General features: G+C 41.1%; 1 protein-coding gene across 4 annotated transcripts in view; it reads right to left on the reverse strand.

Moving 5' to 3' along the window:
- Nucleotides 1-20125, reverse strand: part of MTUS1 (microtubule associated scaffold protein 1) — a 132995-nt gene extending 112870 nt beyond the window's left edge. For 2 of the 4 annotated variants that reach the window (XM_032686986.1, XM_032686982.1), the window contains exon 1: nt 19734-19840. The gene's annotated coding sequence lies outside the window, so the exon portion shown is untranslated. Of the gene's footprint in view, nt 1-18450; nt 18517-19733; nt 19841-20055 lie in introns of those variants that run through there. The other 2 variants (XM_032686983.1, XM_032686985.1) reach the window with 2 other exon arrangements.
- Between the last annotated feature and the right edge of the window lie 5342 nt (nt 20126-25467).

Consider the following 25467-nt stretch of genomic DNA (forward strand, 5'->3'; position numbering starts at 1 on the left):
TACCAGTTTACCACCTGCTTCTGTTTTAGTTGCACCAAAACCAGTACGTGTGCTTCTCCTGATCATGTCCCTGAATTCCAAGTTTGCATATCAGTATTGAGAACTTGGGGTTTTCAATTATTCCCATCCGCCATTCAAATGTAAAGTTGGCAACTAACTATGGACAAGCTGCATTCATTCCTAAGAATTATTTAGGTATACAAACCTGTAATTCCAGGTACTCTAAAGAAAGTGCAATTTCACATACCGGGGATAATACAAAGCAAACCCAAGCCAAGCACGTGCTATAGCAGAGAAGCAGCATTTGGGATACTGTATGACAATGCTTTCTATATACTTGAGAAATTCTCCAGAGACTCCACTGAAAAAGCCTTACACATTGAGAATAAACTGGCATTCACATACGAACAAGCTGGAGAGCACATTTCAGTACAAGTAGACTAATCTTTATTAACAAAGGAACCGCTGCTGCCATCAGTGCCTTTGGTTCAACTCCAGTCTCAGTGCACGAGCTTAGTAGCCAATTTTTACATTTTCATCCTATCCCATGGATCAGTTATTTTGCATGGAATGGACTGGACACAAGATACAGCACTATCCCACTGTGCTTACTTCAACAAGCCTGCTCAGCATTAGATTCCACATGCACATATAAAATGCAGTAAACCTCAGTATTCAGGTTTATTTTTATATCAGGTACCTGTTTGTTTCCTCATATGATCACACAACAGAAAAAAAATTATAAAAAACACAAAGAAATCACAAGTCTTATCACAGCCACAGATTCAGTGCAATAATACATTGGAGCTACTATTAGGTTAACTTGATGATCAGATGCCTATCTCTATTACTCTTTGATATAAAGTGTAACTCATTTATAGTCTACAAGGAGAAAATACCATTCTAATATTTAACCATAAAATACTCACTCTTTAAATAACACAACATCAAATATGTATGCACATCATACGTTGAGCTGTTGAGCTTTCAACATCAAATACGTACGCACATCAACAAATAATTTGGATCCCAAACCAACCACAGGTAAATTGATTTTATTCTGAATTAAACCATGCAATAACACAGCCTAAGTCAGGCTGTGTTGAATGAAAGCACAGCATCAGCAACAATGAACATGAGTGCACATTTGCACAGCCTCACCCCATGGCCTGGACGGATTCATCTTTCATGTACCCAGAAGGTCAGTACATTCAAAATACTAAGCATGGAAGGGAAAACCAAATAGCAACTTAGAGAACATTCTTGTGGTCTCACCACCAGACCTCTGCCAAATTGAGGCTGCCAAGTTTCATGTATATCATATTACATGAGCCACAAGATTTTGACAGCCCTGGAATGACATCCTACCTCTTTGCCAAGATGCACAGAGCCAGCTGAGGTCCAGGAAAGCTGGCAGCTTCTCCAGCACAAGAGGAACCACCTAAGCAGATTCAACAACTAAGGAGATGCAGCTGCAGCAATCACAACTGCACATTCACTTGAACAGCAACAACCACAAGGACTGTATCATCATCAGGACGGAGGGACACCCCAATACCAGACCCTCCTGATTGCAGGCTGCCACATTTTCTGCTCAAGTTCACACATTCCTAGATGCCTTGGAAAAAACACAAGTTTTAGTCAACATGGGAAGAAAAATACAGACCCCTCCTGAAAAACGGTATCTGAATAAGAGTCCCCACTCAGAGCAGAACAGCAAAGATGGCTTTTAGATTACTGACTTGGGGGAGGTGGGAATATTAAGAGATGCATGAGAGTCACAAGATCCTTTCTGCTTAATACCCTACCATATTCAGAAAGAAACAAGATGCCAGTACTGTCACGCTTATTTAGAAAGAATATATACAGAGAAATACCAGTCACTAGTTTCTTCCTCTGATATTGGTTAAGTGTTCAAGTGGCAACAGCAGCTTCTTACACAGAACAAAACTCACTCGCTGTACTGATGCAAAAATAAATCACCTGTTTTCACTAACTAAACCCTCACAGGTAAATCAGAGAGTCGAGTTGAAAGCTGAAGATTAGGAAGCCTCACTTGCAAGACACAGGTGGGTACATGAATGTGTTGTCACAGTCTCATCCCCCCAGGGATCAAAGCCCATTCCTGGCCAGCAGCTGGTTCTATGCAATCATTTCAGATCCCATGCTCCCTCAGATCATAGAATGGGATAGACAGCGGACCCCACTGCTGTCTCCATAGCCTGCACTCCACTCCCTCTGCTGTGTAAAGGATCAGTTTAGGAGAATAATGAAATGCGGCATATTAGTCAGCTGTGAAAATGGTTTCCTCTTTTCAGTTTGAAAAATGTATCTGTGCTCACTCAAAGACAGGGGTGTAGGTCAGATCCCACAGCAATTTTGCTCAACATTTAGGCAGATTCACCTTAATGAACTTTTCCAGACCTGCCTGGAGATGTTAGCCCACCATGCTATGGGTGAAACCTGCCTGGCTGGGCAGGACACCTGACACACACCATCAGGCTCCACTCCTACTGTTTATCAGACACTATTCCTCACTTGCACATGCTTCCTTCCACGCACTCCTCACCTTTCAGTGTCAATAAGATAAAGATATTTTATTAAGAAAAATCTTAAGCTTTTTGGGGAAGCATTGTTATCAGTCCTATCCTGTGATAACAGAAAGCCACAGGTGAAGATGTGAGGTTTAGAAATATAGGCATAAAACTAATTCCTTTTCTACCATTTCAGGGTTAGAATGCGGGATGCTGAAAATAGATACTATTCTTAAACGGTTGTTAGATAACCAAAGAAACAATATCAAAAATTTATTATAACTGCACTCCAATCCTTCAAAAGCTACTTCTGGGATTTCTTTAGAAATAATTACTACGTTAATCTAACAGAGACCCATATGCAGGTCTGACTGCTGCATCCAGACTTTCCTTCTGCATACTATTTTTTTTTTTTTACTTTTCTCCCTGTAATGATCACAGTAGAGCTAAAAGTAAGGTGAAGCTGTGGCTACTTGTTTGCTTGCCCCAAATCCCTGAATCACCAAGGGAGAATGGTAGCAAGAGGCAGCCACACTATCACTTGAACGATGTTGTTTTTACAGTCACTGATTTACTTGCCCCTGATGTTGAACCCTATCCTTGAGCACTGGATGCTTTTTTGAAGGTTAAATTAATCCTCCTTACAAATGAAGTACTTATAATAATTTAATAATGCATTCAAGTCAGTAACTGTATTTGCTTAAATATATTTTGCAATATTAATTTCCTCTTTTTTTTCCTATTCTAGGTATAGGTTTCCCCCCCTTCCATAAAGAGAAGAAAATTACATTTCCTTTATCACCTCTAAAACTTTGATTGAGCTTTCCTTTTAATTTAGAAATCAAATACTGGCAGCTCCCAGTTTTAGTATTTTAGTTTAGCCAAAGATAGCAACAGACAGAAAAGCAATGCCTTAGCATGGAAAGGCATGCAAAAGGTCACTTCAAATATTGAGAATACCAAAAAACCCACTAAGCAGAGGCCCATTATCATCCCCAACTCTCCATTTCAAGAACTGGAACTTGATTATTCTTAACTTTTTATAGAAAGTGGCATATTATACTAGTTTTGCCAACACATCAAACAGCCTCCCAGAAAATAATGTGTCAGCAACATACGGAAACTACTTGAAGGGGTTTTTTTTGTCATTTGTCTCCCAGTCTGGCATGTTTTTAGCATTAACTGTGAAAACCATTAATGCTTCTGTTTTAGCTGTAAAACTTAAAACACCAAGGAACACCAAGTCAATGACAGTACATGCTTATCATTTGATACAAGTCACCAAACATCCCTCACAAACATTAGCACCTTCTATGTAATTTTTACAACTAAAAGTTTTACTTTGAACCACATTTAAGCAAACAGCTTCACAAAATACAAATAGTCTTATCCTCTAAGTAGCCAAGAATAAACTGTAAGCACCACATATAACAGTATGCTTCTGTATTTATGGTATCAACAACTTTGAGTAATAAACGGGGATAGTTATTTGGAGTTCAACAGCAGCTTACACTAGGATATGGCAGAAAGACACACATCACAAACTACTTACTACAATCAAAGCACAAGCCTTTTAAAAGAAACAAGATGAGGCTGAGTCAGACTAGTCAGCAAAAGCTCTCCTCGGTGGCATACATCAGAGCACAAGCAATCAGTGAGATATTAAGGGAAAAAATAAAACAAAACAAAAACATAGAAGCCAGACTATAGAGAGTTGTCTCACGAGATTTCAACTTTCAAAGATCAGTTCAGCCACGCAGCAATAACAGGCTCAGGCTGAGGAATTTTCCTTAGAGTCTCTGCCAGCACAGCATCAAAAGCTCCCTGCATGCTAGCAACACGTCCCGAGAGCAGGTTTGACAAGGACTCCACAGATTTGACAAATGATATTTGCAAAGAGGTGTTTTCTGTAATGCTCCAGACCTTTTTCACAGTGAGGGACAAAGCCTCTGTTCAACGACAGAAGCAACAGGTTTGCCAGACCAGGTCTGAAGTAAGAGAAGTATGGACTTAACCAACTACCCCTTCTGTAACTGAGGAACCCATAAGACTTTAAAAACACAAACTGCTATTTTCTTAAAGCTGTGGGCTACCACAGCTCAAATACGGAGTCAGGCAACAAACTTACTCCACAGCAGTTGCCGTGCCCACAAGTTACTGCAGCCCAGTGCCACCTGTTCTGCCTGCACAGGGCTCCACAAGGAGCTGGATGTTCAGAGAGCACAGGCACTGGGATGGCAAAACATTGCCCCTGTGTTCCAGGTCACTGAGAATGGTTTCCCTCACATCACTGTCCCTCACTTGTGCATCACAAATTACCACAAACAGCTATCCTAGAAAAGAGTTTTATATTGAAAAGTCTGCAGAGTAGCTTGGCTAAATTTAATCTTAGCCTACATTCAGGCAGCCTGAGGAAATAATTGTTTGGAAAAGTCATATTGCAACACATCATGCCCTATGGAACTAACAGTTCTCCCTCACCTTTTCTAAGTGACATAAACCACAGTCTCTTAACTCCTGCCTGCTACAAGCAAGAAAAGATGAATATTGTGCCTCAAAAAAATTGAACCAGAAACTTTCCTTTACTCATTTAATTTAACCACATCATAGAATTAACCTAGAAGAGTATAATTTGCTGCTACACCTATTTATTGTAGGCTTCTAAATTAATTCAGCATTACGGGAAAAGTGGGAAGAAAAAAAAGGGAAAGCTAGAATACGCTAGTTATGTGAAACAGTGTTAACATTCCTTTAACCCTCTGAAAATATTTTCTCCTCAGGGTATAAAAGAACTGCAATAAATGTAAACAAATACATTTTAACAAAGTCAATTTAAATGTGAAATTATCATAACTATATTAAACTTCACTGAAACATGTTCACCATTTAAATTAAGCCATTTGATGGTATCTGCTCACTGACAGTGTTTTAAACACAGAGAAACCACTACCTTTGGGTACACAGATTTGAACAGTTAAACATTTCAGACTAATTTCTCTCTTTGAACAAGAAAGAGAACTTTCTCTGCATTCATTTAATTTACTTAATTCAATGACTGGGTATTCAAGCTATAAGAAATTAAACCAACTTGAAGTCTCTTAAAAAGATCAAAAATTAAAGATTTTTTTTTTTTTTCAAAAAAACAACTCTAATATTTCAGGAAAAAAAAGAAGTTCTGAATCTAAGGTATTCAATGCATAATGTGCATCCAGTTGGGATACAGAAGTCTCTAATTATAAATGAGAATTCATAATGCATCATCCTTAAAAGAAGGCAGAGAGTATCAACTCATTCTTTTTTCCGACAGAAATATGTGACAACTTTTACCCTACCAAGACATCATTTACCGAAAGATGATACATGAATAACATGACTGCTCTCGGAAGAGGAAACAACCCTTTCAGCTATCTCATGCTCCTAGATGACAACCTCTACATATGAGCTTTGTAGTAATAAAGTTCTTTTAAGGTATCAAACAAACTATTTTGGCAAATCCAAGTTTCTTTCTGCCCTGCAAAATTTAAGTGGATGGCAATAGGCTTCGAACTCCATCTGACACACAGCATACAACAACTCCATAGAGTTATCAGTGGAAGAACACGATACTGGAAGAGCCAAGACTTTGTCACTGAAATCCTACCTCAAGGCCCTAAATACTGGCTCCCGGTTCACTGTGCTTACCATTAGAAAAAACTGCACCAGAAACTTAGGAGAAAAGCAGAGAGCTGAGCACCTGCAGAATAGGAACTGCTATCTGCAGGCCATAATCATCAAGCCATCATAGCTATCTGCAGGCTATAATCATCAAGGCTAACAGAACTGCGATTATTCAGCCTGGAAAAGAAAAGGCTTCAGGGTGACCGAATTGCAGCCCTTCATTACCTGAAGGGAGCCTACCAGAAAGATGGAGACTATTTACAAGAGTACGTAGTAACAGGACAAGGGGGAATGATTACAGATTGAAAGAGAGTAGGTTTAGATTAAATATTAGGAAGAAATTTTTTACTGTGAGGGTGGTGAGGCACTGGAACAGGTTGCCCAGAGAAGCCATGGATGCCCCATCCTTGGAAGTGTTCAAGACAGGTTGGATGGGGCTTTGAGCAACCGGGTCTAACAGAAGGTATCCCCACTTGTGGTAGAGGGGTTGGAACTAAATGACCTTTAAGATCCCTCCCAACCTAGGCCATTCCATGAGTCTATGATCTCTCAGGGGAAAAAAAACAAAAAAAACCAAAACAAAAAAAACCAAAAAAAACCAAAACAAAAAAAACAAACAAAAACCAGCAACCCCCCTCCAAACCTACAAACAAACACACAGAAATCAGAAGGAACTAAAGCAATAAGTATATATCCATTGACTAGGAGGATACTCTGAAGAAATTCACCCTCAGGACCACAGGTATTCTGCATTCAGAATCACTGGGTGATAAACCCTGCGGTTGCTCAGCTGGCGCATAGGACGAGGCAGGATACATTAACCACAGAACCATCTAACAAACATGTGCTACCAGCACCCTCAAAATAAAAACACCAGTAGCTGAAGTTTGCATGCACCGGTCATTCCTGCCCTGCTGTGCCAAACCTGCCATCACCTCATCGTTATCTGACCCTCCTGGGTCATTGGTCATGACTCTAGGGATGTCTGAAAAGCTGCTCTTTAACGTTAGTCAATACTAACTGTGAACTAATGTCTCTACTTCACTACTCCCCATTTTGCTCATAATCTCCCTCATGGAGATTAAGAGGCTTTCACTCCATTTAAATACAGCCCCAAATACCTCTCTGTAAAATACGTGATTACCAACCACCTTCCCTCCTTCTCCTCTCCCCTTCAGAACAGAACAGAGGCAAATTTATCTTCTGTTTGAAGATATTCAGATTTCATAAACTGATTAAATCTGCATGCTTCCCTGAACAGATTGTTCAAAGTGCTTGCCTACCACTTTGACTGCTAGAGTATTTTCCTTGGACTAAGGATGCTAAAGAGTGCTGCTGGAGCAAGCTGACTACACATGGCAGCACCAGGCACAGATCACCGTAAGCTCCTGAGAGCTGAGCTGACAGTCTGAACACATTGTTCTCCTGCATGTAATTTAACACGCAAGGAGTAGAAAAGAGCCTTATTCTTCATAAGAAAGATTTTAAACTTTCATCTTAAAAGCTCCTTCTAGCCAAGGTATTTAATGTCTTATTTCTCAGATGAAACACAGATTATCCTTTTATTATCCACATATAAAGCACTGAAAAGTAAACTTTCCTTTGGTTTTATCTTCCCTTCACCTCTGAACCACCAGCAGGAAGAGGCTGGTCAAGCAAAAGTAGTCTGTCTGTCCTTCCTTCATGAAATGACCCTATTTAAGTAGAAGATTTTTTTCATTTATAAGGAGATCACTAAATACATTAAATTACTCTAAAATTTTGAATCCGACTACTGACATAGATGATATAAAAGAGTAAGTATTTCATACCAGCTTTAGAGCTGTAGCAGTCATGTTGCCGACAGGAGGCAACTGTACAGATTTTGTAACCATTTATTTGGGTACCACCCATTTGGGCCACATAAATTGCATCACAGTATGTGATGCATTAATTCTGTGCTGGCTATTTGCAGTATCATTCCTTTCTTTAGGATATGCAAACATGAGCTCAAGCAAATAAATAACTAACACTGTGCCAGAGAATTTCACTTCTGCGCTGAAATACAAATACCACACAACTTAATCAGAGCTAAGCAAAGTACTAGTTTGTCTGGGAAGCTGTTGCAACCTGAAATACTTCTTTCATAGACTTGGAGTTACGGGATTTACAATTATTTTCATTAAGAGTTCTAAAGCATGACGTTTCACATCTACACATGTTGAAAAATTCACATACTTTTTTAACTTGAACGTGAGGTCCATGTAACAAAGCAAGATGAGGAAAGAAAATTGTCTCCCCTGTCCAGCCAGGCTTACTTCAGCATGCCTTGTACACTGCATCATTCTCTCAACTTCAGAGAGCATGCAATTACCAATGCAGCATGTGAAGAAAATAAAAAAAATCCTTAGGATACTTGGCGGAAAACCTGCGTTTGCACCATCTGGCACAAGAGGCAGAAGTACTCCACTGACCAGGATGCTTTTAGCAAAGTTCTTGGTAAACTGAGGGTCTGGATTAGAGAGACAGTCCCAGGGTGCTCCTTGGAGCTCCCACCTCTATTCCAGACACTGCCAACCCAATCCTCTGGATTAAGGTATAAAGCACTGGAGATGTGAAGAACATCAAGTGCAATTGCTCTTGGCTTTTTTCTTTAACTTTTTCCATTTCAAGTTGTTAGTACTGAGACTCCCAAATTAAACTTGAGCTTTACACGCATCAAACCTTTGCCTAACCCTTGCGTTCCAACCCAAACAAAGAGAACTAAAAATAAAGTCATCTGCATTTAGAAAGTTACCCAGTTTTCAACAAGTTTAAAATTCCTTCATGCTGATCAGTATCTTTTAGCACTATATTTTACTAGAGTCTACACCAGCTTGTTTATACTGGACTTTAACCCACAGATGAGTGCTACTATTCAGCCTAAAAAGTTCTGTAAAAAGACCCAATACCATCCGTAAAAATTCCCCTCAACTAAATAGAAAACACCAGATAGATAGTCCTGCTTTAGGATACCCCTGTTCAGAATTAGCCTTAAATTATAATCTTTAAAGTTACCAGATCACTGCACTATTGAGTAACTTTTTTTTTGGCTACCCAGGGAACAGTTTGAGTTTCAGGGTTAAGCACATTCTGTTCAACTTCAATGGCAACATGCCAAATCCATTTAAATATTTAAACATTAACCTTAAAGTCACTGTTTTGTAGAAAGGCAGCCGTTAGTCCACACAGATTAAATTTTTCTCCAGGAAGTATCACTGAGTACAAAGGCCACTTTGCCTCTTTTTGAGAGTGACTTCTGGAGGAGCTGAAGAGCATGGAAAAGATACTACAGTACTCAAAATTATTTCAATGACAGACTTTGCAAGTGTGGACAGGTGCACATTATTTGACATTTTCCCCTTCTGACACTACAGATTGATCTTGTGTTTAAAAATGCAACTGCTTTGCATTAGTAAAGTCAAAAAGTTTGTAAGACTTCATAGGCAAGTTTTGCTTTGGTTATTCTATGTCAAGACCCAACTACCAAACAGTAGTAACCAGTTTTCTACACTGACAGCTAGAAGTCAAAATAAGGCAAACTTTACAAATTTCTGTGACAATGAAAAAAAATATAGTGCAAGGGCTTAAAAAAAAAAAACCAAAACAACCAAACCCACAAAAAACCCCCAAAACCACAACATCGAGATCACATTTAAAAAACAAACAGGAGTCAACTAAAAGCTGAATTAAATCACAGGGTTGCTGCACTTATTCTTGAGAGGTTGTATGATTATCCATTTATTCAATGTTATTCTGAGGTAGAAAATAAGATTAATTTCTCATTTTAGATTTCCTAAAATAAAAACAGAAAAAAAACCCACATACACTGACAGGCTACTAACATTTAAGAGATCCAAGGACCTGCCCCTTTGCACACTGTTGCAATTGTTCATTCACAAGTAAATATGAAATGGGATAGACAGGAATACTGTATTTGTGATTTTTTTTTTTTTTGATAGGGGAGAAAGTTCATCCAAATAGGTGCAGGAGAGGAGCCAGCCCACCACTTTTTAACTGTTTTGTTCTGCTACCTGCAGAACATGAATAGTCCTGGAGACTGAGAAACTTACTTCTCTACCACATCTACCTGTACTTACATTTAACAATCACAAACCTACTTTTATATGAAGCCATTGCTTGGCAAAACAAAACAGGCATCAAGAACACATTGCAACCAATTTTTTTTCCTAGAAACCTTGTTCCCTACAATTTTTTTAAAGAACAAAATTCTAGGCTGCCCCTCTACAGGAAACTGGCATTCTCTATGCGTTTATAAATAAGCGAGCAGTTTGTAACACTAGCTTTACTCTGACACCAATCAGACAGAAACAAGCACTAAATATAACCTGTGTAGATACTATGGAATGACCTCTACAGAATCAGACTTCTTTTATCAATTATATGCATCCCATTACAGATTAGAGAACAGAAATACTACCCCAAAGTCCATCACCCAGTTTCTACACAGCCCTCAGTAAGAAAGCTAAACAACTTGACATACCTGAAAACCTGTGATGGAGTGACCTTGTAGAAGACAAAGCTTTCCGTCTTACTTTAAAATAGCCCATTGCAGAGGAAAAAAACATCCCACTGCACAGGCTTACTATATTTAGGTGACACCTTACCAACAGGGTACCCCACAGGAGGGTAAAGCTGGAGGCATGCCCACGTGCCAAGCTATACCACTGAAATGTCAAGTGTTCTGCTAGAAGGGCTGCTCTAACCACTGCAATTCCTCACCTTCAGCTCTTCTCAGTTTTGGACACGTTACAGTCACTCCTCTCAACGCTCCACAGTACTTCTTTGTCTGAAAAGTGCATTTTTTACAAATGTGTGTTTGTGACTACACATCGGTGTACAGTGCGGCTTACACACTGGCACAACAGTGCTGTGACCTATGGGACACTAACAATTTAGCTTACAGGAGACACTGCAATGAAGATAGCTAGGCACAGAGGGGAAGAACTACAGTAGTGATCTCCAACAGGCTAGGACAGCAGGAAAAAGCCACACACTGAGAAACATCCAGAGACCCCAGCTAATACGCCATGCATCACTGCCTTGTGCTTGAAGCACTCGGCCAATAGTCTACTGGGCAAGCAGGGAAGCTACTAGTCCAATACAACACCACAAAAAACATGCTCAATACCCTTTTTATTAAATAGCTAAAGCTGCAATACATCTTTCAGGAGAGGCAGCTTTTAGCAAGGCTTCAGAACGTCTAATGATACAGCCTCCTCATCTAGGAAACTGACAGCTGCTATTCAATTATCACCTTGCAATTAAGCTATTAAATGAACGACCAGCTCAAGCTGGGTGAAATTTGGAACTAGACTTATTAAGTGTTGAGATGCAGCATTATTAAAGCAGAGATGCACAAATAAAAACGAGTTATGCCCAATGCAACTATTATGACACCTATGAGAAATTTGTGACACAGAGAACTGGCTTTATGGTATTTGACTTTGGAGCCCATTTGCTGAGCTGCAGGACATTTTATTACATGAAATCCACAGCACACAAACGCAAACAGGTTCAGGGCGAGGAAAGAAAGGCAATGGTGAGTCCTAACCACATACAGAAACTACTCAAGTATCTTGATCTGTGTGTTTGTGCAACAAGGTAGTAGCAAAGTTTTACCACGAGCAGTATACATAATGAAGTGGATGACCAAAAGCCTTTATAATCTCCTGAGAAAACTGCAAAGCTCACAAGGTTTATACTACTTACTATTAGAATATCAAGGAACTACAAAGAACAAAGAATCCTTGGGTGAAGCAGTCCTCTGCACAACTCCAAGTATCAGAAGAAGCTATTCATTAGATGAGTTGGTGCAGAGCAAGAACATTCATACTGCTACTATAGATTCAAGCAGGCTCAAGTAAGTGAGCCTCCTAACTTCTTGGCAAGCCTCTGCCATCCTTCTAGGCAGATACTGAGAGTGCAAACACCTAAAGGCATCCAGCAGCCCAAGGCCACCAACCTATGCTGACTGCAGAACCATTATAATCTCCTGGCATCAAGGCTCTGGCTGATTATAATACTACAGCAGGAGACAACACCCAGACATTTCAGTTTCATAATACTCAAGTGTAACCATTCCTGAAGAGGTCCTATGAACTGTTTACGAGAACGAAACCAAGCAGAAGAAACACAGATGCACTACAGGGAACACCTGTTGTTTTGAGACACTTTCATACTGAGAGACGGGTAAAGATACAAACAGACCAAAATACCTCTGGAGAAATTCCTTTCATTTAGGGAAAGCTTGCAAAGGAATGACTCTAGCAATCCACCTGTAAATAGGAACTTGAAAAAAATTTGATTACCTGAAACTCAGCATCAAATAAAATGACCCTCAATGCATCAAAAAAAGTGCATGATAAATAACCTACTATGGGGGATAAGAAGACTTTTCAGACAGACAATTCTGGCAACAAATTCATTAAACTGAGCCACATGTTATGTGATAACATGTGAACTACGAATCATACCAACAGATTTTCTTTCAGTACCTTCATGCTGCTGATGGCAGCTACTGGTAATAGAGACCTGAAAAGGATGAGATTTCACAGACAACAAAAACAGTTCATGTTCCACACTGCTTGAAAGATAAAAGAATAAGAGTAAAGGAGCAAATCAAGTATACAAAATAAAATTCTCCGTAATGGAAATCTGCAACAGAGTTTAGTTCCTGCAAACTTACATCCGAAGTATAACTGAGACAATACAGCACCATATAGGCTGCCCAGCTACAAATATCTGACACAGAGCATACCTGAAACAGGGAGTTGTTTAGATAGTACTAGCACCAAGAAACACCAAATTTCTGCGAATTCTGTAGATATCTCCTAGGTATCCACAATACAATAAAACGATCAAGTCAGCACGGAGGGCGTCTTGCAGAGGGGAAACTGGCAGACAAGCCATGCAACTAGGTAGCATTGCAACAGCGGAACAGCAACCAATAGGCTTCCCAAGATTAGATAACAGTCAGCCACAGAGTAATGGTTTTAAGATCCTTGACTACTGATGGTAGAAAAGCAATAACCAGTGCACACATAGGATGAGAGTGCGCTGCAAAAGACAGAGCCTGCTTACGGTGCCAAGAACTGTGAGGCAAGTACATCCAGAAATGGCACCACAGAGCCATCAACCAGCAGTACCAAAGGTAAGCCATCATTCAACTCGAGATGGACACAGTGGAGACAGCATCAATGTAAAAATTTTCACCTGCTCGGACAGTCAGTGTCAACAAAGAAGCCATAACACCATTAAAAGCCTCACCCAGGAATCAGTAATAATCATGTATACTGAATGACTGATGTCAGAAAGGTGGAAAAGGGTAGTTCAATACAAGCATCTCTTTTCTTCTTTTTCTTCTTCCCAAAGCAATAACCAGAAAGGAGGGTGGAGTAAAAAAGAGACATACAGTAATTCAGTACTGGTCTGAACACCAGCACTTTTGCAAAACCAAAAGCTGTCAAGCCTCTCAGAGGGAATCACAAAGTCCACATACAATGAGATGGACAAAGGACCACCTAGTTTCAACAGGTGTTTTTACAAAACAAGCAAACAAACAAACAAAAACCAACAAAAAAACCCAGGACAGAATCGCTTGTAGCAAATTGCACCGAGCCATACATGGAGAACTGTACATGGCATTAAAGACAGACAAGGTTTTCACAAGCACTCCGACCACAGTTGGCCAGTCTCTGCAGAAGACTGTCTAACGAGCCAGACTAGATCTCTGAGATAAAAAACAGTAAGAGAGGATAATTTCAGTGCAAATTTCTTAGACCAGCTGACCAAGCTCACTGTTTCAGTCCAGTGCTGTGCATAATGCATACTCCCAGGCATTAAGATAGAAGATCATTAACAGAAGTTTGCTTTCACATTCCACAGAGTGAAAACCCTAATACTGCATACAGCTTGCTGCAAGAATTAGTTGTTCAAACAACTGGTCCTTCCCCCCCTCGCTGGGTTTTGGGTTTATTTGAGCTTTAGTGTGTTTAATTGTCAGCTGCTTCACCAACACAAGTCAGCTTTCAGACAAATCTGGGCAACAAATCCAGATGCAACGGTTCATATTTTATCACATTTAATTCTCCAGTTTCTGAAAAAGTTATACACTGATTTAAATGATAGAAGAGGACTCATTAAAAGCTGTGTTTTCTGAAAACTGTGACTTTTGGGGTTGCTAATCCCCAAAAGCACAATATAAGTATGAACAGAACCGGTGCAAATCAGCAGAAGGTTTACCAAGTATTTAAAGCCTAGTAATGAAGATGTCAGGAAAGTTCATGCTTTGCGACAGGTAAAACTCCATCAAAAGAATAGTTTTATCTCCAAGTGACATCATTGCAGATGACATGACAGTCCAAACAGCACTACCTGTAGCAGAGAGGAGTGTTAGAAGCCTTTCAAACCAAATTTCAAGTTATTCTTCAGTTTTACCCAGAAGAACATCACAAAGATTCAAGAGGACAGCATCCTGATACTACTATAGAAAGTTTTATGTCGATTCATAATTTCCATGGTGAATTAATGTTGATATAAATAATTCTAACATTGGGATACATACTGCATATTGGTTTTGTTTATCGATCAGCATCTCCCAAAATGAACACCCACCCCACTTACTTCCAAATGTTCATGGTGAATGAGTTTGCCATAAGCTGTCTTTTTAATCGAGCAACTTAAGGGCCAAGACAAACATGAGAAAACCACCAGTATGTAATACTGCTGCTACAGAAAAGCGACACTAAATAACACAGAAATACAACAAAACCAATAAAATAAGCAGGAGAGGAAAATAACCAACAAACCAATCCAAAGTAGAAAATATATTTTGACAACTTCCCATCAAACGATCCTTTATACTTCTCTAAAACTGGCCACCCAGTTTACAAGTAACAACTACCTTTTGCTTCACAGACTGAAAGCCATATTGACCACTGTATAATAAGTATATAAGTATATAAGTATAATAAGAAAGGTACATCATGTTAATTAGGAGAAGGGGCACACAAACCTTAGCTGATGGACAAGTTCGTAGTCTTTCTTGTCTGAAGGCGGTTTTCCACCAGCCCATACTCTTTACCACAATGTGCTCATACTGCCCAATGGCATACAGATCCTTAGTTCCCAAACCCTCCTGGAATTATGGTGCAGCAAAATCTTCCTATTCTTAAAATTCTTCGGTCAAGATTATTCAGTCTGCTGCTGTGCAACACTAGAGACATGATAAGTCAGCACCTTTCTCCAGCAGCCTCAGCTACAACTCCAACAGGAGACGAATAGATACAAGCACTCACACTCATCCAAAAGTACAATCACACTCATTCAGGAGCACACTGATGAAAATTTCTTTTCTGGCCAGTTGCATAGGTTTAGAGCTGATCTCACAAAGAAAAAATGAGCACCATTTCACAGATCACTCCATCTAGACCTCACTGCTGTCAGCTAATGCCATCAAACTAAACCAACAAGTCCAGAACACACTATAGGGACCTCATACATTGACAGGAGATCAGGGGAAAAAACAGTTTCTTAACATAGCTACAATCATATTTTTCATAGTAATGACAATTCCTCCTTCAGTGGCTCCGTTTTTGCTTGAAAAAGACTTGTCTACCTTGTTCCCTGACACGAATAGAGCAAACACAGCAGGGAAACTGACTCTGGAAGGCAGGTTTTCTCATTTCTTCCTGTTAGACATAGTATAGAGCATCCAGGAAAAGGTATTAGAAATACTAGGAATACCAGCCTTAGTAGAATAAAGTGCTACACCCCACACACTCTGTTTCAGCCACGTCTGGGAGTTCACTGTACAGCGGATGACCACTGTCACTCTGAGCAGACAGACGACCACTGCGTGCACATTCAGCGGGGTCTGCAGCAGGACCAGTTCATCAAAACCCAAAGTAAGTTACATCTCGACTCCCAGTGCCTTGAGTACACTAGTTTCATTTTCCCTGCATTTCCCTAATTTCCATATTGCACCCCATAAATCCACATTTATATTAAATGCAAAAATTATCTAGTTTCTACTTTTTAAATATTATTTAAGATTGCAAAAAGAAAAATAGTTGGGAAATCTTTAAATATTTGAAGATTGCTAAGAGCACACTGGCAACTTAGCAAAGTTGGAAGAGCTAAAATAAATTCTAAGATAAAGGTAAACAAATGACAGAGATAAGGGGACCACCTAAAGAGGAATGACAACAGAGACTGAGGAGTCAATACAAGCGGGTGATGCACAGATCACATCACAGTAATCCACAAACAGCAGCTTCAGTTTTTCCTGATGCAAAAACTGAACAGAGTATTAATCAAAGCACTTTGAGGTTAACTTAAGCAGAAAAGGGCCAGAATCATTATGGATTAATGCAGTTCAGCCAAAGGAAGGAGAAGTCAATGAAATAAAACTGAAGTTAATATAGGTACTAGGAATGGGAAAAAGGAAACTTTCCACTGAAGACTCCTGACATAAGTTTTTGGTGCTAAAAAAAAGCCCATGTAGTAGAAAACACTAAGACTCATAATTAATACTATTTTGTCACTTGGAGAACAAATAAAATTACCAACTAGCACTGATTTTTTTCTTCAAGTAATAAAGCATACCTACGTATAGCAAATGTACTCCATGGAATAATCTCTGCAACAACAAAAAATAGGAATGCAGAAAACAACTCTTCCCATGCTTCTATTAGAGCAACTGCTGAGTCTAAAAACATCTTCATACATGAATTAAGAAAAGGAATAAACTTCACAGTGCAAGTACTCCCTTAAACAGAAGTAGGCTGTTATCATTTTCACTGTAATGTTTGCTTAAAACAAACTGCAACAGCCAATTTCACACCACAAACACTGCAGAAGCACTAACTCTTGTTTCCCTTCCCACATGAAATCAAGTAAAAAAGAATAAAGAGCATTAACTTGTCCAGCTTTAACTCCAAAGTACTGCATAGACAGAGCATTTCACAAACTTGCAGGTAATCCTCTGAATTCATGGGATAAAGGCAACTTTAAAAAGGTTTGATTTTCCCAATTAAACAAGAAATCAGGATACATCATGAAATCAAATTATTAGAACAAAATTACTTAAACATATAGGGACTTGGTGCAGGTAATCACTTCAGCAGCTTCTGTTGGATCACACCATACATGCTACTTCTGCTCACATAATTATCTCTCAACATCAATCAAAATACGGCAGTGGCACACTTTAGCATCATATACAAATATGTAATATACCACATTTCTATATATAATATATATGTTTATACATGTATAAAAAGTATGTATGTTTTTATTTTTTAGATACAAAAAAATCAGTCCCACACTACCAGCTGGCTAATCTGCATTCCACAGTTTCTATTATACTAGTCTAAGTAATTATTTTGCTAGATTGTTGACATCATTAGCCATCTGACATGTTAGATCTCAGCCCAATACTAGGTCCTGTAAGATTATAAAAAAGTCTACTTATAGTTGGTATTTTTGGCTCTTTCTAAAAAAGAAACCCACTTCTTCTGTACATGGTTGCAGACAAATTTTGCAGCCACAAAATGCAAGAGTTAGAAACAGAAGCCCAAATGCATTTACTGTGTCATTACTCTGTCAAATCTTGACTTTATCAAGGCCTTGACATTGCATTTTTGCAGCTAGCCAATTCTTAGATACTGATTTCAGCTGTAAGACTAAGTAAACCACACGAGACTCAGGGGCAGTTATGAATCCAACAGTAAGGCTTCCTATTTACTGAATCATAATTTCTCAAAAAGATCATGAAACCCATTTTAACGGGCCATCTACTAAAAGTTTAACATTTGTTCGAATATCTTCAGGTTACAGAATCTTGACATACAGAATCATGTTTATCCTGGATGGAAAATGATATTAGGTAAAGTTTTAGCTTAAAGTTATGAGATTATTATCACTGTTTTAGCCACAGTTCTGAAGCAGACTGATCTCAGCCAGAAATCAGAAATCTTCAGTATTTTAAAAGTGACTATATGAATTTTAAATACAGTCTTGTTACCACACATACAATTACACTCCATAAAAACAGAGCTCAAATGCAACCTATTCCTCACTCACGATAATGAGCACTAGGAGAACTAAGTTAACCCCAGTGGCTGATCAGGAGTCACTTAAGCCAGCCGCTACAATGCAGTGCTGCAGTTCCACCAGAGCACAGTGCACGTCACAAGAAATAAACAACTTTTAATACCTGCCTTATCCAGCAATCCAGCTAGGGAGATCCATCACATTAGACACCACCATCCACTCTGAAAATCTTAGCGAGATAAATAATGAAGGTTGAAGCTTCTGTGTTTCCAAAATAAAGTAAGTTTCATTAAATGAACACCTTACCCCTCCTCACTTCAGAGAGAGAAATATTACTGTGTACTGAGTTCATTTAGAAAAAGAAGGAAGAAAATTATTAGCCATCAATATGTATTCAACAGCGTAGGTATCACTCAATTAATTAGACTTAGTGTTAACAATATTTTACATATAGCTACTCCTAGACCTATTAGCAATGACCAATAACGACTTATTTTACCTGTCTAAGTGAAAGTCATGCATCTGTCGCAGTGTGAGACTTCATCTTTCAGATAACCCCCTGGTGTGGGGTTTAACCAGCTGTACTGCCCATCACATCACAAGCATAACGCAAACAAAACATAAAGCCAAAGAAGAGGCTTAGACCCGGTGTCAGACTGTCAGAGCCATATCTGAAGCAAAAACCTACGTAGCCCTCACAAGAAGGGGATGCTCAGTTCTCTGCTTTGATCATACTGTAGAAAAACAGGTGTAAGGTGTTTTCACAGAGTTGTTTGCTGGATTTTTTTTGTTTTATTTTAAATATTTACAGTCTTGCCTTGGCCTTGGAACAATGGTATCAAGTTTAAGCTCCATGTCGTTTTAAACTCTGGCTCTCCTCTCCTTGCCAACCTTGCGTGGTATAAATAGCAGTGAGCGGAGGAGCAAGCAGTAAAGATATTCCTAAAAAAAAATCTCAGGAGTGTTTGTACTCCTAGTTCAGGACCAAAGCACTTGGGGTGCAAGACAGCAAGCAGTAGCAGCTTTTCAACCGCGGTGTCAGCGTTCATCTAGAAAAAAAGCTACGCCAGCAACATACCATTTCCATATCTCTCAATATCGAAAACTCTTAACACACAACTTGGGCCCCTGGAAGTTCGGACCCCCCAGCCCGGGGCAGAGGCCCCTCGGGGCGGGCCCCGCTGCAGCCTCACCTGCGCTGCGCCCGAGGCCGCGGCTCCGCCGCACCTCGCCAGGCACACGGGAGCGCGGGGAACCGCCGAAGAGGAAAGAAGGAAAGTAAGCTGGAGCAGGACGGAGCGGCGGCAGTGACCCACTTCCTCCGCCGGCACCTCGGCGCTCGGACAGCCTCAGCCCCGCTCCGCTCCCGCGCCCCGTTATCCGGCCGCCCCGGGAAGCCCTCACTGAGAGAGCGAGGGGGAATGAGGGAGGCGGGACGACACTCACATTTTTGCAGGACAAGAAGCCCGCACTTACACCGACGCACACACGCTGCCCGTCACTTGTAGCTCGGCTCCACTGGAGAAAACTGCGCCGCGGCCGCTCTCGCCGCCGGCACCGCCCCCCCTCCGCCCCCGCGGAGGCCCCGGCAGCGCCACGCCCGCACCCGCCCGCCCACTCCTCGCCAGCGCCGCCGGGCCGGCGTGCGCGCCTCCTCCGCCCAGGTTGCTCCCGTCCGGCGGCCCCACGTCCCCTCGGGCCGTCCCGTCCCGCCCCGCGCGCCCCGGCCGCACCTGCCCCGCGGGTTCCCGCGCCCCGCTCCGTTCACCCGGCGCGGGCCGGGCTGTCCCTGGACGGTGCGTCTGTGGGCGGGGGGGGCCGGTCGGTGCGGGAAGCGCAGGTAGAGCCGAGCGGGGGAACTGGGTCAGCGGCTAAAAATACCGCGCGGGGTGGAGGAGGATCCGGCCGCGGCGCGCGGGACGGCGGCCGCCCCTCCTGGGGGCTGTCGGCGGTGCCGGGGGGCGCGGGGTCCTCCTCGCGGCCGGGTCGGGGCAGGCCGTGACCTTGCTCCAGCCGGGCAAGGTGCGCTGGTTCAAACTCGCAGCCGACGGCGACAAAACCTGCCCACCCTCGTTTCAATTCCTAAACCGCGTGTGGCTTCACGGGCGGCGTGCGAGGGCCATGGGATGCCCCGGTGCTGCACAGCCGGGGTTCAGTCACCCGCCCGGGGCAGCGGCCGGGCCGGCCGGGCAGCATTCCCCTGGCAGGGCCCTGGCCAGCCGTGCCGGGATGTGCTCCCTCCCGCCCCGGGCTGCTGTGCGAGGCGGCTGCCTGCCGTGTGTGTCCACTGCCGCCGTGCCGAAGGAGGGAGCATGGAAAATTCGCTTGTTCCTGCGAAGTTCCTGCATTCTGTTACAATGCGCAGGGCGGTGGTGTACTCACCATCCCTGCAGGTGTTTGAGAGTTGTCTGGATCTGGTGGTGGGTGTTATTGCTTAGTAGTTTAGGGGTTGCGGTGGCAGCGCTGGGTTGACTGTTGATACTAAAGGTCTCTTCCAACCTCTGTGATTCTGTGAAGTCAGCTGAGAGCTGCCGTGGGTCTGAGGTTACTGAAGCGGCACACAGCAGTGCTAAGGCAATGTCCACGTTACTACAAAAGTCCCAGGAGACTCTAGCTTAGTTTTCCTGATGGCCTAAGCTGTTCAATGCCAGACTTGTGCTAATCTTTGTGTTTATGTGAAATATTTACAAATGCAAACCACATAGAAAATGTGTGAGTTTGGTCGTGCTTGGCCACAACTTTAACTCTGCCTTTTAGCACCCTGTCCATGGTATTACTTGCAGCCACTTCTTTATGCTCAGCATCCTGGTTTTCAGTGGTAGTAGAGCCAATGCTTCCCTCCAAGATTTGTCCACTCAGATTTTGATGGAGGAAGTAGTCTCCCTGACCCCATGGAGTAGCTGCTGGGGCTTTGGCACTAAAGTGGTGGCACTGCCTGTAACACAAGGCAGAGAGGAAGGATCTTTTACTAATCATTACAAAGCCCAAAAAAGTAAGTTATGCCTATGTGATGTCTGAAGAGGAGAAACTTCCAAATGCCAGTAAAGTTGGAGATGCTCACCTGGCATGTCTGGTACACGAGCACACAGCAGGCTTCAGGCTCCCTGTGAGCCAATGTAGGAGTCTGTATCCAGGACAGATTTGGTGACTCCACAGGAAATGCTTTCTTGACATCAAGCTAATTCCCTGACCTTCCTGTCCACCCTTCTGTACTATATACAGTTGCTGGCTATTTATATATGTGATGAATATGATTCAGAATTAAACATGCCAGGAAGAGAGTGATTCTTTCAACCTAATAATTAAAAAAGGAATACAGCATGATTGCTTTGTTTCATCACCACATGAAAGAGAACTATTTATTTTTATTGTGGTTAGCTTAATAGTAACAAACAAAATATTTTATTCCCATCCATGAAAAGCAATCTTGCGTGTCTCTATGGGCTTCATCCAAAGCATGCTGGAGTCAGTAGTATTATGCATGGGTTTTCAGTTAGCACATGACTGCAAATCTAGTGAGCTGGATTAAAGCAAGAATGCTTTTGGGCTACAAGACTGAACATTGTACAGAACTTGGGCACCCTAAGAGGGAATAATGACAGTTTTTAGTGAGGGTCTGTATGGTGCTCCAGATCTTGGGAGGCAAATCCTTCAGAAGCACAGCTGAAGCACCCTGGCATGAGTCCACTGCTGTGCCTGGACGTGTGTAGCAAGGGATATGGTGAGATTTCTGTGGTGTCATTAGATTACTGCTCATGTGAAACTGAGTGATAGATGGTTTACATAGCCAGCCTTTTAGCAAAGTTCACAGGCATAGCTCCAACTGCATGTATCAAGGCTAATCTCAATTACAACTTAAAAATGCCTCTGTCTTTGTCACCGTGGGGATGGTCTGGAAAGTATCGACTGATTGCTACAGCTGAAAGCATTTCGTGTTGATCTTTATGCCACTAAAGATCACAGTTCATTCAGTATTCGCTGAAACCATTCCACTCCAATGGCTCTTTCATTTTTCCTGGGTTTGTTGTTTGTCTAGGCCTTTCATAGAGCAGTAATCAAGGAAAAAAAAATTTAAAAACCACAGACTTAGATTCTTTTAAAGTGAGGTAATAATGAGGGAATGATGTTTGCTCCTATACCTTTTTTACCTCCTAAGCTTTTCTGGTCTATGCATTTTGAGTTTCAGAAATGTAGGAGGAAAACTGCAGGATCAGGTCACTGAGTGTTGAAAATGAAGGGAAGGAAGCAAGAAAGAAGAGGGAAGAAAGGCAAAACCACATAAATGAAGAGGAAGAGAAATGAAAGAAAAAGGATGATGAGGGGGAGAATAACAAAGAAGAATAAAGCATGGCAAAGAATTGGAGAGACCAGAGCAAGGGGTGAATATCACAATAGGCGTGAAAGGAGTAACAGAGGGGTTTTATATTCTTTTCTTCTTTCTTGTCAATTGGGATTAGTCAGGAGTAGACACCACAAATGCCTCTAAAGGGATTGGAAGGAAAAACTACCCCAAGATGGACGGATGTCTCTCTTTAATAATAGATATGATTGCAGCAGGTATAAATAATTTGAAATAGTACCAGGTAACTTGAGTATCCATAACAGTAAAAATGCAGCAGCACAGGATGGCCGAGTCTGTGTCCTGCTGGTATCCAAGGTAATGGATGGGTTTGAATAGGTTATTAAGGAACTCAGTTTCTCTTCCTGGCTCTTCATGGTTGCTCATGTACTTTAATATTACATGCAATCATCTAGAAAAGCAGTGTTGTAACAGGGATTGAAATTCAAATATCTCTGCTCCCAGCTAGGTACCTTAATTGTTGCATTGCGAAGTGATGCCTTGCTTCCCTGGCCCAATGAATGTGGATTAGTTTGTACAGAATAACAGACTTTCAGTAGGGGCAATGAAAGGCATTCCTCCCAGCTAGCCTCTGGCCTGGTGACGAAGGGAATTTCCTGGGAAGTGTCAGATAGGACTTCACTGTTGTCCTTATGACTCTCCAGGTCTAACCTCTGCCTGTTTAGCTGATGAGAGAACCGCTCCTTCCTCCTGCCATGCTTTCAAAAAACACCAAAGTCTAACTCCAGCCCTAACTCAAGAATTAAATGCTTTAGATGCTAAGAAGGTTCTAGTTGCAATGTCAGTAATTGGCAACTGAGGTTCTTCTCACACTGGTTGTTGGAGATTCTGGTCCAAGGTACTGCTACTTCTGGTGTGGTGGGGAGTGGGAGCACATGGCCTGAGCTGTGGGCTTCAGGGCACCAAACTGGTGCCAGAACGTGGGGGCTTCAGCTCTTAACACTGCAACAGCTTGGCCTGTGCTGGATTTATAGTTTGTGATAAGTCTCGTCCTGGCTGTGTTTGGGAAAACACCGTGTTGTGGATTTGTTCACGGTACACAGCAGTGTGTTCATGGGTAATTCTCAGGCATCAGGAGGCTGACTTCCGTCAGATGAAATTTCTGCAGGCTGAAGGTTAATGTCTGCTGGTGTGATGGTTTTATGTTTGTTTGTTTGTTTGTTTTTGCGGTAGAGAGAGAGCCAGTGGAGGTATGTAATGACTGTTGATAACTGCATTTAATTTTTTTGGCAAGTGGTAAGTACTGTTCGCCTTTGTTTGTTTATGCAGACTACATTTAAAGTACTGCATTAATACAAAGCAAACGTCTCTGCAGGCCAGTGCCAGTTTTGGTTGAAGAAAAGTATGGCACCACAGTTGAGAGTCTTCGTTATCTTCTAAGTCTCAATTACTAATGAATATTCTTTAAGTTTTGTTACCACAAACTTCACATGCATATGACTTATTTGAATTAAATTGTGTACTTCCTGCTTTGACAACATACTGATGAAGTATGCTAGAGAAAATCATTAGAAGTAGTCCTGCAAAAAATGTTGAAAATGTCTTTGGATCGTAATTTGGGTTCAATCGTGTAATTTTGCTGGTATTTTACCTGTAATGTCTACAAGTAACATCATTTGAAGAATCCTTGGTATATTTCCTCCACAGCTTAGAAAACAACCAGACTGTGGATATCCTCACAAAAAGTACTGGTACAGATCTCTGGGCTAAATTAGTCACATATGTAATTTTTCTTTCATATGCTTTTCAGTAAAGCAAGGTTCAGACCTCTACTTACAAACAGCACTGGTGGAGAACAGAAAATACTCTGAACACTTTAACCATTAGGCTGATTGTAGTTTACTTGAATCCATAATGTAATACACTCTTCCCTTCATGGGCCATTATCTCTAACCTCTACAATAAACCTCTACATTGTATATCTTATTAATTATTTATTCCTTCCATTATTTTTAAATGGACATTAAAGAATTGGCTAATGGTTTCTAGCACAATTCATAGAAACAAATCTGTTCAATAATTTTTGGAAGCATTTTCTTATGGCAAATAACATAATAAGGAAAGCATTAGGCTTCATCTTGTGTGGAGTTAAAATATCGCGTTAACTGCTTTATTCCTATTAATATGTCAAGAAATTGAGATAGGTTTTTTCCCTTCCTGATATTAGTGATTGAGAATATGTGTGTTATTTTTCTAGATTATTTTAATTACTTTTCTATTTTTTTCTACTTAAATAAAAATTTGACTAATTTTCCCCCCTTCTTTAGTGCAATTTCAGTGAGCTCAGATAACCACATGCAGAATGACAACTGTACCTTCTGTACCAATTGTTATACCTTGGTATTTTCCACATACACTCTTTCCTAAGCAAACACACTTTCACATAAGCAGATTTATGCAAAACCCCACAAATATGGCTATTTGTTTTTTCTGAAAGGGGGGGGGGGAAGATTGTATGATGAACATGATGGCCCAGCAGAGTTATCGTTAAAGCAGTATCTTCAATCCATGTGAGCGCAATTCAGAATTTAATTGCCTTGTCAAGGCAAGGGGGAAGGGATATTACAGCAAGGAAGATGGTTAAACCTTGCGAAAGTATACTGGCAGGGAGGATGGCTACTGGAAGAGGTTAAGTCACAGATCATGTGAAGATGTTTGGGAGATTGATATGTTGCCACAGTGTGAATATTTCCAGTCAAACCTGCCTACTTCCTAAGAGAGTAGTAGTGTTATTTGTAGATGTCCAGAAATGACTGAACAGAAAGAACATTGGGAATGCTGGTTTTCAGTCATGTTAAACTGGAGTTCATGCTTAAATAA

Source organism: Chiroxiphia lanceolata, chromosome 4 (assembly GCF_009829145.1).
Source record: "Chiroxiphia lanceolata isolate bChiLan1 chromosome 4, bChiLan1.pri, whole genome shotgun sequence".
In the NCBI taxonomy this organism is placed as follows: domain Eukaryota; kingdom Metazoa; phylum Chordata; class Aves; order Passeriformes; family Pipridae; genus Chiroxiphia; species Chiroxiphia lanceolata.